General features: G+C 37.4%; 1 protein-coding gene across 2 annotated transcripts in view; it reads left to right on the top strand.

Annotated features, from left to right (window-relative positions):
- LOC107722776 (protein spinster homolog 2) overlaps nt 1–19,687 on the top strand; it is an 83,391-nt gene that overhangs the window by 27,246 nt on the left and 36,458 nt on the right. The gene's annotated exons all lie outside the window — the stretch shown is intronic.

Below are 19,687 nucleotides of genomic sequence, written 5' to 3'. Positions count from 1 at the left end.
ACTAAAATCCATTAAACTCCCTGCAGCCAGAGTGACAGGGATAACAAAGGAGGAAAAAACTGTGAATGAGGGGCTCCAGCTCCAGCTCCAACTCCCTCCTCTCCAAGTGTAATTGACTGTGCTTGAAGCACTTGTTTGGGTTTAACAAAACAGAGGACTGCCACGTTTTTTTTTTTACCCAGTCATTTAAAATGAACACATTTTAGAGCTGTAACAACAATACCGTGAAACCGTGATATTTTTGCTTAAGGTTATCATACCGTCAAAATCTCATACCGGCCCATGCCTACTGCCACAGTTGTTTGGATTGGATGGAGACTGTGATCTGTTCATTATTCAATAGTGCAAGGAAATTACAAACATTTTCCAATATTTCTATTAAGGAAAAAGACCACAGTATGGTCCAGTAAAACTCCAGTGAGGTACATGGGAAGCTGTAAATGTTTTTTTCAGTCTGGTTGTTACAGGAAACTGTAATAGTACTGCAGTGGATGCCCAACACTGTGAGTCCACTCTCTGGTTCCTATTAATGAGAGGAAAACACTAGTTTATTCTGGAAAACACACAGAGTTCTTGTTAGTTCAGGGATGCTTGCGGTCTGTTGCTAACGTTTATAACGGCTAAAATTAAAAAGTGACTAATAATTGTTCCCTCATTATATGCAGATGACAGTGAAGTGTAACACATTATGACATCATTAAAGGTTATTTGTGGTGGGCGAGGAATCAGTGGATGTATACGGAGGGAGGTGAATGAGAAGGTTCAGTGTTCAAACGGCTGGCTTGCAATGGGTCAGGTGGGGGGTTTTGGAGGCTGTGTTGGGTTGGGCTTCCTGAACCAGGCTGGTTTCACGTCAAGTGGCTTTTGTGAAGGAGAGTCACTGTGTGGAGGTCCTATTGGAGTGCTTAGCAGCCCTATGAACACTAGCACACACACACTGTACCTGTGTGCGTGTTCACACACATACTTGAGTGTGCAAACAGAGACACCGTCATATGCAGAGGCAAGAATATATACAACAAGCACACACGCTCACGCACACACACACACATACACACACACACACACATACAGAGGCTCATTGAGCAGTTGCATAGACGGGAATGTCTGGGATTCAGATCCAGCTCAATGTTTATCTATTGCCCCCATTCGTTTGGTTTGAAAATATTAGAATAACTGGCCCACGGAGACCTCGGCACATAAACCTTTCAGTATTTAAGAGTGGGATATTTTAATTCTGTGTGAAAAGGGTGGAGTAAATATAAAAACCTACACCTCTTAAAACAGGATAAATCTACTTGAGAAGAAAAATCGCTGTTTGTTCAATTTTTAATTTTGTGAGGTTCATGCTTAATACAGGAAAAAATGCCAATTTGCCAATGGTGTATATATATATACTACCATTCAAAAGTTTGGAGTTGGTAAGATTTTTTGAAGTGAGACATCCAGCTTAATTCAGTTCAATTATACTATATAACCGACTGTAGACATGAGCAAGATATACAAAGGAAAACTTTCATTCTGTCAGGCTGTAAGAAAGAGTTCTTCTCTGTTTTTGCTTGGCTGACCAATTTAGACTGCAGAAATCGTACTGTCACTCACTGAAGAAAATGTGTTTTTGATTAGTCTATAATTGAAAGCAAATAAACATTACAATTCTGCTTGGCTCAGGTTAATCATAAAGTGTATGACTGGTTGGAAACTTTCTATAGGTTGATTCTCAGCAGGGAATTGGTGCTTTGACAGCAAGGCAGCCAATTATTGGTCTATATGCTACAAGAGGGATGTCATGAGATTCACTCTAACTAGGGGTTAAATTGGGAAATTCAGGTGAACTAACACAATCAAAATCTGGAATGGAGCAAGGAGGAGATGGAATGGAGTGATAAACAATTGCGCTAATAAAAATGCACTATAACAAAATATCAAAGCCAACCACATCCTGAACCACATCTTATGCCACCTAGGAAAATATGAGCAGGGTAAAGTCCCTTTGTTAAGCGGTGCATTTGGTCAGTGCTTAGAGCAGGGGTTCTCAACTCTGGCCCTCGAGGTCCACTTTACTGCAGAGTTTACCTCCAACATTGATCAAATTCATCTGCTACTAACTTTCTAGTAATCCTGAAGACCTTGATTAGCTTGTTCAGGTGTGGTTGATTAGAGTTGGAGCTAAACTCTGCAGGAAAGTGAACCTCGAGGGCCAGAGTTCAGAACCCCTGGCTTAGAGTGTAGAGAAAGTGTCTGTGGCAGGTTTAGTTTGGCCTCTGCTCCCAGTCTGACCTCAGTCTTCACACAGCGCAACAAAATTTCAGATGCTCTGGCCACTGGCTGGGAACCTCAGTGTGAAATGTTGGTTGAAGGGATGGCGTTAGATCAACTGGAGTGTGTCCTATTGTGATGCACTCTGATTTGTGTGAGTGGCAAAGTTGAACTAATTTTAATGAACACAAGTGAAAGCTTTTTTGTTTGTTATTGCACACACATCTGTTAGTTTGACAGAGCTAGGCTTTCCAAAACCTTCAGACTGTGGCAGGATGTCTTAAAGTGCACATGGCATGGAGAGATGTTGAGATGTCTTAAGGAATGTCTTGAGGAATAGTTGGCTAAGGCAGTCTACCATAAAACAGGAGGTGAAATATAGTGATTGGGTGGGAGGAGGAAGCTTTTCATAATTGAACTTGTAGGCCTTTCTTTGAGAGTCGATATGTCATGACGGTGTGTCATTGTCATAACAAAAAGAAGTAAATATACAGTAAATTAGTGAATGAAGGGCTGTGGGAAGACTGGAGTATCAAGTACCACAGAGATGAGGTCATACCGCAACTTCAACACAGTGTGATTCAGGCCTCATGCATCATTGATTTAATGTGATGAGTACCAAAACACTCGTATTAACAAAACGAGTAGATGAAAGATTCAGTTCCTTCAAAAATGTTTCTCACATGTAAAATATGGGTTATATGATACATGTCTGGTTTGTGTCCTTCAACTGGTGCCCAGTGTCATATTTCTAGACAAATGCATGTCTATACTTGATATTGACACACAGACCACTCTCATGTAACCTTATGAGGGCAATATTGACTTTACTGGGCTTTACGCTATGTGCTTTTTGCCTTTGGCTGTCATACCTGTCAGTCACCTCCATGTCCACAAAGACAAGGCTTTTAGATCTGATCCCAATCACAATGCTCTCTCATGATTAATTTATTTTGCCCCGGCTGTGTTTTAACCAAACTTTTATCTGACTGAGGGATATTAATTTCAGATTAGTGGGAAAGAGCGATTTATAGTTGAAACAGAACAAGAATGGACTGTTTGCTTGCCACAACACCTGCAGGCGGTCCTGGGTGTCTTTGAGATAGAAAATGGAAATAATGAAGATGGAATGAGGACTAGAAGAGAGGGTTAACTTGGGCCTCCTCCTGTTCTTTTGTTTGGTAGGTGACATTGGCATTTTAAGGATGGGTGTGGGGAATCTGGATGGCCTCTTTGCATCTAAAAGAGAAATATTTGCTAAAGATGGATAGATGAGGATGAGATTTAGACAGGTGAATGTTAAAATTTCTTGTGGTCTACGGGTCAGTTTACTAGGTGGTCTTTAGTCTTATGCAACCTAAAACCTGGACTGATTTTTAATCCTAAAAATTTTTGCAATAGTTTTGAGAGAAATAATTAGAAATTAAATCATTTTCTCACAAAAATTGCTTTCTTCGACAGTGCAAAATATGCCACCACAATGATCATGCAATCGGACTGGTTTCCAGGTCATTGCTGTGCAGTAGCTAAAGGGCAACACAGGGAACCATTAAATCTTCTCTTTTATTGACCACAGCAGGTTTATGAACGTGGTTGGCGCATGTTGTGCACTAAGCCATATTGCGATTTCGACTTTACTTACTTAATCATGTAGCCCTAGTTCAGATTTGTTGTTAATGTGTTGGCTATACAGGTTATGGGTTATGCGTTTTCAGTATGAGCAATAGTAGCTAATAATTATTTTCACAAGAATTAAAATATGATACCGTATATGTTTCATTTCTCTGACTACATCGTAGAGATTCTAATTGGACTGTATTGCTCTAAAGGTCAGTGCCCTCTGGTCAAAGATGGCAGCTCTTGTCTGCATGTGAGGTGTGTGTCTGCCGTTGCCTCCTATCCCATCTGTCACTGCAGGAGCGAACACTGTTTTTGAATCCAGACACGACTCCGCTGAGTCCATGTGTTCGTCTAGCCGCTCTGTCTGGGGCATGTGTTGTATATAGCTGCAGTCAGCCTGTGGCCAGTCAGTCTGTGAGTGAATGACCCACGGCCCAGGTGCTCGACTACATCCACCCAGACAAAGAATGCGCTATATTGAGGAGAAATTTCTGTGTGGATTGTGACCGTCAGAATATTGGCTTACATAGCCATGAGCCATTAAAAGACATTATTTAAAAAGTGAGATGTCAACCACAGACTTACAGGCCTCCTGTAGAACTGTACTTCCACTGTATGTTTACACAGCTACAATTGTCTCCGCCTTTGTTTTAATGGTTGATCTTACAGTTTCTGATTTCTTTGGCCTGGACAGCGAGGAGCTACTGTATCTGTGTATTATCAGCTGTTCACACTCAGACCACAGCTGTACTATGATATCCCTCCTTTCTTCGTCTCTCAGTGTCATTAGGTTTCTCACAAGACATTGCTTTGTAGCTGTTTTTACTGTCAATTTGACAGGCATATAAAAAAATGCATAAACGGATTGCACAGCAGGAGACATACCTGAATTAGACGGACGTAGACTAAGCGAGAGGGATGGAAATGAAAGAGGGAAAGCACAGCACCTGCTCATCAATCCCACAGTAAATGGCACAGAGATGTAATGATCCATGTCAATGCAAAAACGGAGAGAAAAAATAAAAGCCAATTTCTCTCTCCATCAGCTTGGCTCTGACACTGGGTAATGAGCAATCAATACAGCAAATCCACATCTCTGCACATGCTATGAATATGTAGGTCTTGCAGCTTGAATCTGCTTTAGATCAGCCTGATGGGTGAATCTCACAAAGAAATGTCAAGGTCATATTTCCACTAACTAACTAACTAAATAATAATAATAATAATAACTAAATAAATAACATTTTGACATACATTATTTTGAGAATTAAGTTTTCATAGTATTATATATAATGTATTTTATATATTTATATTTTTATAAAAAATTAATAAATTTTTTGTGTGCATAAGACAAAAACTGGAAATTTTTAGGCCATGTCTCAAAGGGAACAGGGGCTTCACTGATCCCCCTTAAACCCCACCCTGATCCTCAGCACTCTCTTGCAGAGCTTCATGCCAATCAAAACCCTGCAGCCAATCACATCAAGCATTAACCCCAAAGCTAGTGAGTGGCCCGCCTCATATTAGATTCACAAAGGCACCCTCTCTTTCATTTAAAGAGTCTGTTTGGACAGTTTCCCTCTAAAAATGTATTACAGGCACGGAGCGAGCAAATAAAAAGACAAAAACATCAGACCCAATCGTATCTGTCCTGAAGCTCACTGGGCAACACAACGAAGCATTTTTGACAATGACCCAAAATGACATTAGAATTAGATTAGGCATTACACAAACCTTGAGGATTTTCTTGTATGATGAAGACATGCACAAATCAATACAAGGCGAGGGTCTATTCTCTGTCCCCTGTGGACTGAACCACCCATCCACACACAATACAGCTCCGTCTCTCAAGGTCAAACCATTTATTACAGTACATTCAGAGAGAGAGAGAACATGGGTGTGATCCTTATATATGATATATTATATGTGTACGTGGAGGTTTGTGTGCATTTGCACTTACCAAAATGTGAGTAAATTTGTCACATTGGTTTAAACAGCTTTGGCAAGGACCTCAGCATAGACACACACAGTTACACACTCTGTCATTTGAACGCTGGCCTATCATTAGACGTACAGCTCTGGGCTGAATTATATTAAGCCTTAAAGTTCTGCATAATTAAGGGCGTGGCCACTTGAGTGACAGGTGGATCGCCGCTGCTGTCACCGCCGTCGAGCTAGGTGGGCGTGGTTTCAGCAACCAGCTCCCGCCTCTTTGCCCATTTTTGATTATCCGGAAGTGACGCACGGTGACGCGCTGCCAAGATGCCGACAGCCCGCTTCGCCCACTTTGAGCTTCAAAAACGCTCTTCGGAAATCTACGGGTGACGTCACGGACACTAAGTCCATGTTTTTATACAGTCTATGGAAATAACTGACTAAGAGTAGTGATGCACCCAGTTTAACAAAATTTTTTTACAGGGTGACAGTGGCTCAGCTCTTTTCACAATAAAAAGCGTTACAGTGTTACAGGAAAAACGTGTGCTGATAATGCAAGAGGACAATAGAAAACAGTCAGTTTATCATTCATAGATTCATTCATAAAAAAACTGTCCAAAGAACCAACTCACTGCTTCACACGATTCATTTTAGTAAATCACTTTGTTCGTACAGTTCATTCAAAAGAACCTATCCAAAGAAAACAATTCACTGCTTCACATGTTTCATTTTAGTAATCATTTAGTTCAGACAATTCATTCATTCTTTTAAAAAAAAAGAAAAAAAAAGAAAGAAAAAGAAACAGTTTCAAAGGAACAGTTTCCTGCTTCACATAATTCATTTGAGTAAATCCATTTGTTCAGACAGTTCATTCAAAAGAATCTGTCCAAAGAAACGATTCACTGCTTAATTTCAAGTCCTTGCATTACATTTGATGTCTTTCTATAGTGAATTAGGGAAATTTTGCTGTTCGTCATTGTTTTCATTACATAAATTTGAGTGTTTGTAGTTTTATTTGTTGCATTTAGTGGCAATTACAGGAAAAAAAACTTGAATGAGTCATTTTGGTGAAAGGAATCAAAAGATTCTAGTTAATTAGAAATAGAAAATAAATATGTTCAAAATAAACTACAGTACTTAAAATGTTGACTGGCTTCAAAATAGCTTCTCCAACACCAAACTGTACACCAAACTGATGAAAATTCTGAATATAAATCTTCATCTGGATTCAATTTAAAACCTCCAGTGGACATTTATTGTATGTGTAAAAGGTTGTAAAAGTGCAACTCTGTTTCTTCAAAGAAGTGTGTTTCTGTGCATAATGTGTGCCTGCACCCCATGTAAATGTCCCACACACACTCTCTGCTAACACTGTTCAGCTGGAAAGTGTTGAGTTGATCTTCCCTTTCATCAGCGGTGCTCCTCTCCTCCCTCTCATCTGTTGAAAGGCACAAGTGCAGCTGAGAGCTAATAGTGAGTGGTGAAAAGTGTAACAACCTAACACCATTTACCACCACTTCCACATTGCGGGCCATACAATGGCAAGGGTTCACCCCAGAACCTTGGCAGCACTGATAAATTGTTTGAGTAGCTAGGTTTGGCTTTACAAATACATTTTTTCTGCATTCTCATTAGGGGTGTAACGGTACATGCATTCGTACTGAAAATTTTCAGTAGGCTACGGGTCTTTCGGTTCGGTACGCATGTGTACCGGACAAATACAGCGTTGTTTTAACCGCTGCACGAGTGGAACTTCATTGGATCTTCCAGTTACATTGTTGCTTTTGATAAGAAACAAAGTCTCATCTTTCAAATTATGTCCGTTTTTTTTTTCTTCGGGAAATTCAAACAATAAATGCCATTTTGGCACTCTTTGATGTGTCGTGACAGATCACTGTATAAACGCCTCAGTGTGGAGCACGAGTGAGCGCGATCATCCCGTCCTAGTATTTCAACAACAAATAGAAATTTTATAATTTAGAAGTTAATTTAAAAACTGCATTATGTGCAATTTACATGTTTGCATAAATTTTTTTAAGTTGAATGTTGTTTAAAAATAAATAGTAATTAAATTTAAGTTTGGGCTCTGCTGTTAATTGTAACCTTATAGTAACATAAAAGGGCTCCCTATAGTTTAGAGCATAGGCTGATGTAGATTTTTATCCCTAACAAAATTTTAATTATAATTTAATTGATTTAAAGAAAGAGCAATTTGTTCAGTAAACCACTGTTTAATAATAAAAAATAATAATATATATATATATATATATATATGTTAGGTATGTTATTCTATACTAGACCTAAACAGTCATAACTCTAATTGGTGTACTGTTAGCTTGCTAGCATTTTTATCTTTTTGTTTGTTTGTTTTTTTACCTAGTAGCATTTTTGCTAATTACTAATTTGTCATTTTTGTATCTAAAAATGACCTGGGACGGGTCAGCCTTATTATACCAGCACTTATCCACAAACTGTTCCCGCTCTCGCTCCCACAAACCAACACAGACACACATTTTTGTTTCTAACCACTTTCACATAAAAAGTGCAGTTAGCATGGGCGTACCGAAAAACAACAGTCCAATTCAAAATGATACTGCATGCTGTAAACCACATGAAAGTACTTTTTGTTATTTTTCATTCAGTGCTCAATGTTATTCCCATTTTTCTTTCTGCAAACTTCCAGCTGTCTTATAAAACACGGTGCATGTTCATTTAAAAAATAAAACAAAATCTGTAGCTTTGTGAATGCCACCATAAAGTGAAAGGAATACTCTGAATGCTACGGCCTTGTGACATCTAACTGAATCAAAAACTGTTTCAGCTGTTTGAAGTCCATTTAGCCATGTTTTAAGAACATCTCTATTAAAGTCCACTTCGCTCAAACACATTTCTAATGGGGGATGGAAAAAATCTTTATGGGACCTTCTTTCTCTGTGTATGAGGAAGTGGAGGGATGGATTGTGGGCAGCTAATTCGTGGACAGGCTGCCCCTGAGCTAATGGCATTTGTCATCAGCCTTTTTGCACAGTTTTGAACAGAACAGAGTAATAGTCACTTGAAATCTTTCCATCATCGCAGCTGTGACGCATCCGTTTTCCTTGCTGCTAGCACTAAACATTGACAGAAGTGTATGAGAAGTGATAGTGGATGGTGTATTTTTGCATGCATCTTTCCAGTGGCTAAACAGTTATTAAAGTTAGCGACCATTCCACTCCAGGATTAGGAGTATCAGCTGTTAGTTATGACATCAGAGCATTTTTTGTTTTAAAGACAGACTTACTTTCTACTTTTAGAGCGGCAGATAATATAAACTACCTATCCTCTTCTTCCTGATGTGATGTATTACATTTCAGTGCTGTAATGCTTAGGACCATTTATCTTGTTATATTAACACACAGTATATATAAGGTGACCTCTGTTTACTGTGTTATTATTATATCCTTCATGAAAAGCTGAGCTTTGAATCTCTTTGTTCAGCTTCCACTTTACTTTCATCTGTTTGTTTTGGCTTGATTCATTGTGCTGTCTTTTCACTCTCATACAACTCAACATCCTCTCATATTCTATTGAGGCCTGTATAGATTGTGAACACACAATGACAAAAGACACATGCAGGTATTCAACCATCCACATACACAAATATAAACAGACGTCAGACAGTTTCCTGTTTAATGCCACTTCCTCAGCATCTGTCTCTCTGCACCTGCAAAGTCCATAGACTGTCATTTGTCTGAGCACGCTGCAGAATGAATGGATCGGACATGCAAAATTCACTGTATCCGACAGTTCTGTGGTTTCAGACGTATTACAGAAAATAGTTTACAGTTAATAGTACAGTACCAATATTTTCTAGGAAATCTGTTGTAAAATTATAACCAAAAATGCTTCACTTTACATTAATGTACACTACCGTTGAAAATTTGGAGATTGGGTAAGTTTTTTTTTTTTTTTGGAAAGAAATTAAAACTTTTATTCAGCAGGATATGTTCAGTTGCTCAAAGGTGAAGTTAAGATGTTTATAATGTAGCACAATATTACTATTTTAAATTAATTAATAAGAAAAGTTTCTTGAGCAGCAAATTAGCATATTAGAATGATAAAGGATCATGTGACATTGAAGACTAGAGTAATGGCTGCTGAAAATTCAGCTTTGCCATCAGAGGAATAAATTACATTTGAAAATATAAAACTATTTCTATAAAAATAGAAAATGGTTATTTTAAACTGTATTGATATTTCAAAATATTTCTGTTTTTTTCTGTATTTTTAATCAAATAAATGCAGACTTGATGAGCATAAGAAACTTCTTTCAAAAACATTTACATACCGACCCCAAACTCATGAACAGTATTTTATATCTCTATGTATTTGAATGAATTAATCATTTCATGACAGGGTTCAGGAACTTCAAAAGTCAAACTGCATTTCCTGAAATAAGTGTGACAAACTGAAAACTGCTGACTAAGAATAGCCAGCCGTTTTTCGTTAGAAATGCAGTACTTGCATACCTTCCTGCACCTGACTCAGTTGTTGTCCAGTGAAAAATATACAAAAACAAAACTCTAGTTCAATGGTAGAGAGAATGCACACTCCTTGTCTACACTCTCTTAGATAATCTTTGAGTTCCTTCTTTACCAGCACACAGCCTCTTAACCGTCTAAGGACTTGTTTTTCATCTCAAATATTTTACATTGATATTCCCATGACTATTACCTGGCATTGGTTAACACATCAGCAATTCAATCAAATCAAGAAAGAATGTCACTAATGTCTCTTGGCAGGTGAAAGATCATCTTCACATATCAAAGCACGACATACTGCACTTGTCATCATGGCACAAATAATTTAGTCTGAAACTGAATGGGAAGTAATGATGGTGTGACATAGCCCCAAATGAAAAAACAAGCAAACAAACTGAAAGTTCTGCATATTGTAACCATCTCAGGTGAAGTGTCACTATAAACACCCCAAAGACTGCTGTACTTAACAGCTAGGCTCTTTTCTCACTATCTATTTATATTGGTTGAACATTACATTAAAGGCCAAGGTCTGTCTATTAGATTACCCTAAACGCCTGGCTATAAGATTATGTGATCAAGAAGTTATGAAAACCTTTGCAAAGCTGGAGAGAGCCGATAAGAGAAGTATGATGATTTAGTATGATGAACACACTCCACTGGCTCAGTGAAGAGATTCCTTACAGAAGAACAGTAGGAGAACAGAAAGAGCGTGTCCTCCAAGGTCAGATAATGGACTTGACTGTCAACTAAAGAGTTTAGTATCTTACATACAAAAACAAATAGGCCTACACTCACACAAAGACACACTGATATAACACGCATGAACAACTGTGTGTTTGACATGCATTTTACTCTCTCAGAATCTCTGAAAATTGTTCTTATATTATGACTACATTGCAAAAAAAACCACATTATTTAAATTTTTGTTTTCCATTAAAAATATCTAAACCTTCTTAATACAAGATACTATACATTTACTTCAGAAGCAAAAATTACACAAAAATTAAGCCCCCCCCCTTTTCTTTTTACTAATTTTTAGCACAAATCTTTTTAATTATTAATATATATATATGGAAAACAATGGTTTTGTTTGAAGGATGATTAGATATTTTTACAGGAAACCAAGATAGAAAGATAGTGACTGTATTTTTATTATTTTTTTTTAGCAATAAACAGAAAACATTTTATCTCAATCTTTTTACAGATCAGATAACACAAAAAGAGATAAAACTGCTCATAAGACATTTCGGTAACACTTTAGAATAGGGAACACATATTAACTATTAATCAAGAGTTTTCCTTTTTTAATTTTCTGCTTATTAATAGTTAGTAAGGTAGTTGTTAAGTTTAGGTATGGGGTGGATTAAGGGATCTAAAATATGACCATGCAGAATAAGGCATTAATATGTGCTTTATAAGTACTAATAAACAGCCAGTATGCTAGTAATAGGCATGCTAATAAGCAGCTAGTTAATAGTGAGAACTGGTCCTTAAAATAAAGTGTTACTCTGTCTTGTCCATAGCATAATTTCTCCTACAAACTAATTTTTACAAGTTAGTTCAGTTTTGCAGCAAATAATCAAGATCCTATTGCTTTGTCTCTGTAGATGCAATTTCACATTATACACTCTTCATGTAATGCTGCATTCATGACACAAATGCTTTTTTAATCAGAGGTGTCCCTGGCACTTTCCAGCTAATTATGAGGTCTGAGCTCAGCCTTCCCCTTATTAACCTGTTCTATAACACTTTCCATCTCAATACCAGCAATTTGCATGCAAAAGGTTTTATAGCACTTTCTAAATGAACTAGTGGCCCTGACTGCTTTGCTCGCAGAAAGTCAAAACTCTTTCTGTGCATTCAGCAGTGGAGTGGAATTTGTGTTGATTCCACCCTGAGGTGATGTGTTTCTGTGCGTCTTCTTTGCCGATTCTGCTTAGACTATCTAGTCACGATTTTTCTGTGACCAAACACCGTCTGACTGCAGTCCAAAAGAAATGATTAGAGCAGAACAGAAATCATTACTGTCACACAGGTGAAGGCTTCATGGCCGAGCGTGTTTCTCCTTGACGGCGGGACAATGCTGCTTAAAGCGATGGTAATTCTTGTAGACTGAGTCACAAACTGCATAGTGCAGCACAGGTATAGTCCTCTGTTGTCATAGTAACATGTCTCTAATAAGCTTTGGTCTTTGATCAAAGGAAGCACACACAGACACTCAAACGCATAATTAAATGAATAAGATTTAATATGATGTGTTAAATTAAAAGGACCTGAAAATGACCATTGATTGATATTGATTTGAAAGGTGTATGTCTTGATTCTAGGTGTCTCATTATTTTCTGAGGCTACTGCTACACTTATTACATCACTCACTCCTACTTCGACTGCGATTGAAGGCTGAGTCACGAAGTTGAGGCGTTTTTTGAACGCTGCGAATGAAAGATATCCAAGCAATTAAATGCAGTGTGATGTCATTAGTTTAGTCATCCACAGCTATAGCCCACCACACATGACCCACTTCTGCCCGCTAATTCACACTCGCCCACACTGGCTCAAATCGCCATTGGCTGTTTGGGTGAAGGCCGAGTAGGAGCTCTAGATGCTTCATTCATTTTGACACAGCCCGAATATGTGTTGTCTAGAAGTGTAAAATTGCCTAATGAGCCTATTACTAGCGTAATGTTTCAAACACAACAGCGACTCTCGGCCCCTCTACCACGCCTGTTGTTTTTCAGTGATGTGATTTAAAACGGATAATTACACTATGTAATATGCATCGGGCTGTAATTTTCAGAAGGAGAAGTAGGTTTGATTTCTTCCGTTTACAGCGATTCACGGGTAGCGGAATGCAAACTGGCATCTCTGCTATTTCATTACAGAGTCCTGTTGTCAAGCATCAGCTGCGAATTCGAAACCGAGATGTTTCAGGCGTGTGGCGTCTCAGGCACTGTGTGAAATATCTGGTTGTTCCTTTAGTCAGTGAACATTCAAAAGAATTTGCTTTTAGATCAGAGGTTTGGTATGTTGCTAACAATTAGACTTAAATAGGGTTGATAATTACTAAATCATGAAGTATGTAGAATGCACTGAGAGTTTCATGAAGATACAGGAAGTGCAAACAGTTTCTTCAGAAATTCCACCTTACTGTACCACAAGAAGCGCATTTATTTAATTATTTAATGCTTTTTTAAATGTTTTTTTTTTCTCGTTGAGCAGTGTTTCCTTAAAATAAATACACATTTAATTAATATATACAGTTTGAAGTCAGTAAGATTTTTTAAATGTTTTTGATGAAAGTCTCTAATGCTCAATAAGGCTGCATTTGGTTGATCAGAAATACAGTAATACTGTGAAATATTATTACAAAATAACTGTTTTCTATTTTAATATATTTCAAAAATGTAATTTATTCCTGTGATGTCAAAGCTGAATTTCAGGATTCTTTTATCAATTGAAAATTCAAAAGAACAGTATTTATTTGAAATAGATTTTAAAAGCCTGAACTGTCACTTTTGATCAATTTAATATGCCCTTGCTGCCTAAAAGTAGTTCTTTAGAGAAAACAAACTTTCCTTCATTTATTACAATAATACCCACAAAATGATGATAACTTGCAGTTCAGTAAAGGCGGGCGTACACGGTGCGATTTTTGCTGTCGTACGAGCTCGCAGGCGATTTTTTTCTCTCGGGAGAAAATCGCAGATGCTCGCATGGTCGCGGCTCGTACCGTGTGAGAAGAATTACGGGCCGATCCGAGACGTTACGAGCACCTCCCATCCTCCCGATAATTTTCAAACATGTCAAAAAAAATCGGATGCTGTCGGTTTAAATTCGTGGCGTATGTGCGGTTGAACGAGACGATTTGGCGATCCATCTGAAGTTGACCAATCAGAAGATGACAAAAACCATATAGTCTATAATAATTTTAGTTTCATTATACATTTCTATTTTTTATTTGTTATTCCGAATGTGCCAAATTTGCCGTTCAGCTTTATGAATGAATATGCCTGTTGTGTTTCCGGCAAAATGAGCAGAAATTCAGAAATAGCCTACTCCCTCGAGTTCTTTATGAACAACAGAAAGTCCATGCTTTTCTCTGCTTTTCAGACATTCTCTTTGCCATGTCCTTTGTCTTAGTTTTTTATTTCTCAATCGTGACATGTGCCAGAGCTCACGACGTTCCGACCTTCAGAATCGCACCGTGTACGCCCGCCTTAAGTGAGTCAGATTCTGATTCAGTAACTTCTCTGTTTGAGTCAGTTCAGTGAAAGATCTGTCAGATTAATTCAATCCAACTCCAGAAACTTGCCTTTTTAGAACAATTCATTAAAAGAATCGGCTCCAATGAGTCATTTGTTCATGAACTGGGCTACACTGTTCATGCCGTATGATTTTGAATCACTAAAAAGAACCGACTCATTAGTTCATGAATCGGAAGAGCAATGCAGGAAACACTGATGTACAGTTGAATATGGTTTGATCCTATAAAATCATATAGGGTAACAGTAAGAGTCATTTCAGATAATGTGAACTAATCTAAATGACTGTATTAGCCGATCCTAAAATGATTTCTCATTTTAGAAGCATTTTTTTCACCAGACCATTCTATAGGCAACATACATGCAACATTCACCTCTATCTTCTGTGTCTACTATTAGTATAGTGTGTGTCTCACATGATACGTCTGCTTGCCATAGACAAGTAGCTACACTGAATCCCTACAATGAATCATTGTGCCACAATCACTGAAACCATTTCTTCCACTGCAAACATAATGCAAAGTTTGTGTAAAACCCAAAGAACTATTCCAGAAAATGACTTTTCCATAGTCTCCAAGATGGTTTTCAATATTTGCGGGTATGGTAGGGTATATACAAATAACCTACTGTATATATTAAGCCAGTGCAATTAGTCTCTTTCGTTCCTGTTGCTAAAAACACAGCATGGAAAACAGCAAACCCGTCGTGAGGCTAACTATAGCAGTGGGATATAAAATTGAAGAACTAGTGGGCTCCTGCATGACAAAGACCAAATATAAAGGGTCACCACACTCTGACAGGCGGGTTAAAGAAAGCAAGTAAGGAAGGGGTGAAGGTGCAGTGTTTGTCATTCTCTGTCAGAACTGTGACGGGATGTAATCCATCATTATATCATCTTTCATCCCTCAAGGAAAAAAATGAGGAGGATAACAGAGGAGTGTGAGTGCGTACACTTATCTATCTGGGAGCTTTTCTGACAGTTTCAAGACAGCATGAATTTTAAATAGAAGGAACATTGCACTCTAAACGAGAGGGAACCCAGAATGACATTTACAGGCGGTGAATCAGTCGCTTGAATCACATTACACAGTTGCTCATGTTTTCTTAATAAATCCCCTCAGAAAAACACCATTGGAGGTCACATAAAGCAGTGTGCTTGCTTTAAGTCAGAAGGTTCCCACAGTAGTCACCTGGAAGGACAGGTGAGGTGTGTGACATGCCTCAAGCCATCTCAGAAATACCATCATGAGGAGGTATGTTCAAGAGCTTCAGGGGAATAATTTCAGGTCGGAGCAACATGTAGAGGGCAAACTACAGAGAAAACCTCTTCAGTCAAACAATGCACCAAGTCATTTTTTCCTCAATAAAAATGTTTAACACAAAGAATTTAATTGTAATTCAATTATTTTGGTGAAGTAAATAAATTACATAGAAATTAATAAATGCTAAAAATTAATGATAGTAATTCTTTAAAAAAAATGTTATGAAGGCAAGCGGCTGATTGGAATAATGGTCAATACAGTATACAGTTCATTGGTCAGTAAAGAAAAAATATTTGCTGCTAAACTGTGAGGATCAAAATTAAGCATTCTATTGACCTGCATAAGAGCTTTAATGTTTCAGAATGAAGATAATGTTTGCTTTATTTGTGGCTGGAACAGTAGTGCAGACCACGCAGCCCTTTTTTTCTGAGCTAAAGCATGCAGGAGAAAAGCTTAAAGTGCGTACTTGCTCTATTAGCTTGTCTACTTTGTTTCTCATTTGTAAATGGCTCTGAATCGGCATCTGCTAGATGGATTTGAGTTGAATTACTGAAATAAATTAACTTTTCCACGACATTCTAATTTATTGAGATGCACCTGTAAATGTCTAGTCTTTGTCCCTCTGTCAGGAATCTGTCCTTAACGTGAAAGTCACCCTATTAAGAAGGGACATCCTGATCTGTCTAACATGCTAATTCAGAGCGAAGACTTCACCAGGGAAAGCTGAGGCATGAATATTTCAGGAGTCGTTCACTTGAACACATGTTGTGTGTTTGGTGCCGGTCCATATGTTCACTCTCTCTGGATACTGTGTGTCTCTGTCTCTCTCAGTCTCACAGTCACACATATAGACACAGGTGTAATTGATATGCAGTGCTATATGATGTGATGAACACAGACAAGATGTCAGGTCATTAACAGAGGACATGGCTTAGACGGCTCAGGGGAATGGGAGGAGATCAACATCTCAGAAAGAGGGAGAGGTGTTGATTGCTTTAGTTTAGCTGTGCTTAGATGGATCATAGCCTGTGGGATTCAGCCTCTTCATTCAGTATATCATCTATGAGAATTCACCCTCTGATTAAATGCACATTATAGGCATTCATTTCAATGTGTGCTTCTTTCTTTCATTCTTTCATCTTTCATTTTCTTTTCCTTTCTTTCTTTCTTTCTTTCTTTCTTTTTACTTTAGCAAAAAAAATAGCCATTTATAATAAAACTCATGAAATAGTTTAAATGTTCAGATAAATATGTTAATCCTGAAAAATTTATTCTACAGTTTACACAAAAATATCAAACAGCACAAGTGTTTTCAGCCATGATGATAATAAAAAATGTTTCTTGAGCAGCAAATCAACATATGTGACCTTGGACCACAAATTTTTTTTGAAATTGAGATTTATACATCATCTGAAAGCTGAATAAATAAGCTTTCTATTGATGTATGGTTTGTTAGTTACAATATTTGGCTGAGATACAACTATTTAAAAATCTGGAATCTGAGGGTGCAAAAAAAAAAAATCACCATAAAGTTCTTAGCAATGCATATTACTAATCAAAACTTAAGCTTTGATATATTTACGGTAGGAAATTTACAAAATATCTTCATGGAACATGATCTTTACTTAATATCCTAATGATTTTAGGCATAAAAGAAAAATTTATAATTTTGACCCATACAATGTATTTTTGGCTATTGCTAAAAATATACCCCAACGACTTAAGACTGGTTTTGTGGTCCAGGATCACATATTAGAATGATTTGGGAAGGATCATGTGACACTGAAGACTGGAGTAATGACTGCTGCCGCCACAATTTTGCCATCAAGTTACATTTTAAAATATATTCAAATAGAAAACTTTCTTTCAATTTCACAATATAAAAAAAAAAATCTTACTGACCCAAACCTTTGAATGGTATTGTATGTAGGCGAAAAAAGAAATGTTTGAAAACCCCCGCTCTTATACACAGTGTGTGGTAGCAACAATTCAAGTAGTTGATATAAGAGGACTGTGTTGATGTGTTGCACTTAGTGACAGAGAAATGACATGCAAAGTTTCATTATGAGACTTTTTGCTTGTCATTAAACAACAAAGTGATGCTTTGATCCTCCTGTGTCTTCAGTTTTGAGACACTGTTGCACAACAGAGCACCCGTTTCGCTATCATCTCATCTTACAGCATCCTCTTTATCAAATCAGACCTGCCTGGAAGTGAACTACTCCTTTAACTCACTTTTACTTTGCGTTTACTCAACACTGAGCATTCTGGAATCTTATTCATTTTTGGAACGATTTTCAAAGGCAGCCTAATTACGATCACTAAGTGAGAGAACTCAGGGATAAAATAGCAGATTATGTAGCATAGAGCTGCTTTAATTTGTACAGATTCGAGTATGTGGAGAGAGTGCTGATTTCCCAGCAGGCTCGGTGTGGGCTCCGTGCCTGTTTCTAGAGTGGATATACTCAAGTCGGGTCGGGTTTGGCTTGAACAAGTAGCCAAGGATAACACACGGCAATGTTTCTGGTGGCTTCAGCAAATTCAGCCTTCCGCAAAAATTGGGAGTTATTAAATATCCAAACATAGCCATTGTTCAAAGGTGGAAGATGGCTGAAACTTCAGGACAGACTTTTTAGCCTCACACTTGGTGTGTTATCAAGGTCTCTCAAATGCAACACAGCACAAAGGAGGATGTAAATGAATTATTATATATCATGGCACTGTAATATACAGTATATGTGTTTGTGCACCGGTTTGGGTGGTTTATGAGGACAGAAATTTGTAAAATGGCATGGGTCTGACATACTGTAGGTATTACAATGTGAAGGTGGTTTATGAGGACACTACCTGTGTCCCCGTAATTCAAAAGGCTTAAAAACATAATAATTTTTTTTTTTTTATGTGAGGGGTAGGTTTAGGTGTAAGATTGGGATAGGGTGATAGAAAATACAGTTTGAACAGTATAAAAACCATTATGCCTATGGAGAGTCCCCGTAAACCACCTATACCAACGTGTGTGTGTGTGTGTTTTACAACCACTAGACTACACTGCATTTCTCTTTCTCTGTAAGCTTGCTAACACATCCTCATGCTGCATAACACAAACAAAACCACTTCAATGTTTGTGCAGATGGCAAAAAATCCTCAAAATCTACATCTCTGAAGTCTCCATATAAGCATTAGTGCATTGAGCCATTTATGCAAACTCATTACTAAAGCATTTCAGATGTAACTTCCTTCAAACCCAACTGGAGTTGTCACGTCAGCAACTGCAGGATTAAGAATCTTACAACCTTATTATGGTATCTGGGCATTTTTACAGGAATTATTTACATTACTGCAACTGAAGATGGCAATTTTCAACTGTTAATAAAGTACTTTCTATAAGTATGCAGGTGTGTAGTATGTATATATATATAGTGTATAATACCACAGAGTAGAATCTCTGGGCACACCACAGAAATTCAGGACCTTATTGGAGTGCATCATTCAGATATCTGAACACAGAAACATAGACGCAGTGGGGGAAAAATGGAACAACTGAAATTAAACAAAAAATATAAACGGTAAAAAAATTTTTTTAATAAATAAAAATGTAGAAATATAGAAATAGTCGAAAAATGGAATAAAACTATAAAACAGAAATATTCAAAAAATTGAATAAAAACAATTAAAATAAAAAAAATGGAATAAAGTAAATAAAAAAATAAATATAAAGAAATAATCAAAATATGAATCAAATTAAACTATAAACCAAAGAAATGTTCAAAAATGCAATAAAATGAAATTAAAATATGAATATATATATATATATATATATAGAGAGAGA

The sequence above is a fragment of the Sinocyclocheilus rhinocerous genome, unplaced genomic scaffold (genome assembly GCF_001515625.1).
Source record: "Sinocyclocheilus rhinocerous isolate Xijiao unplaced genomic scaffold, SAMN03320098_v1.1 scaffold544, whole genome shotgun sequence".
In the NCBI taxonomy this organism is placed as follows: domain Eukaryota; kingdom Metazoa; phylum Chordata; class Actinopteri; order Cypriniformes; family Cyprinidae; genus Sinocyclocheilus; species Sinocyclocheilus rhinocerous.
This window is presented reverse-complemented; position numbering and strand designations above follow the sequence as displayed.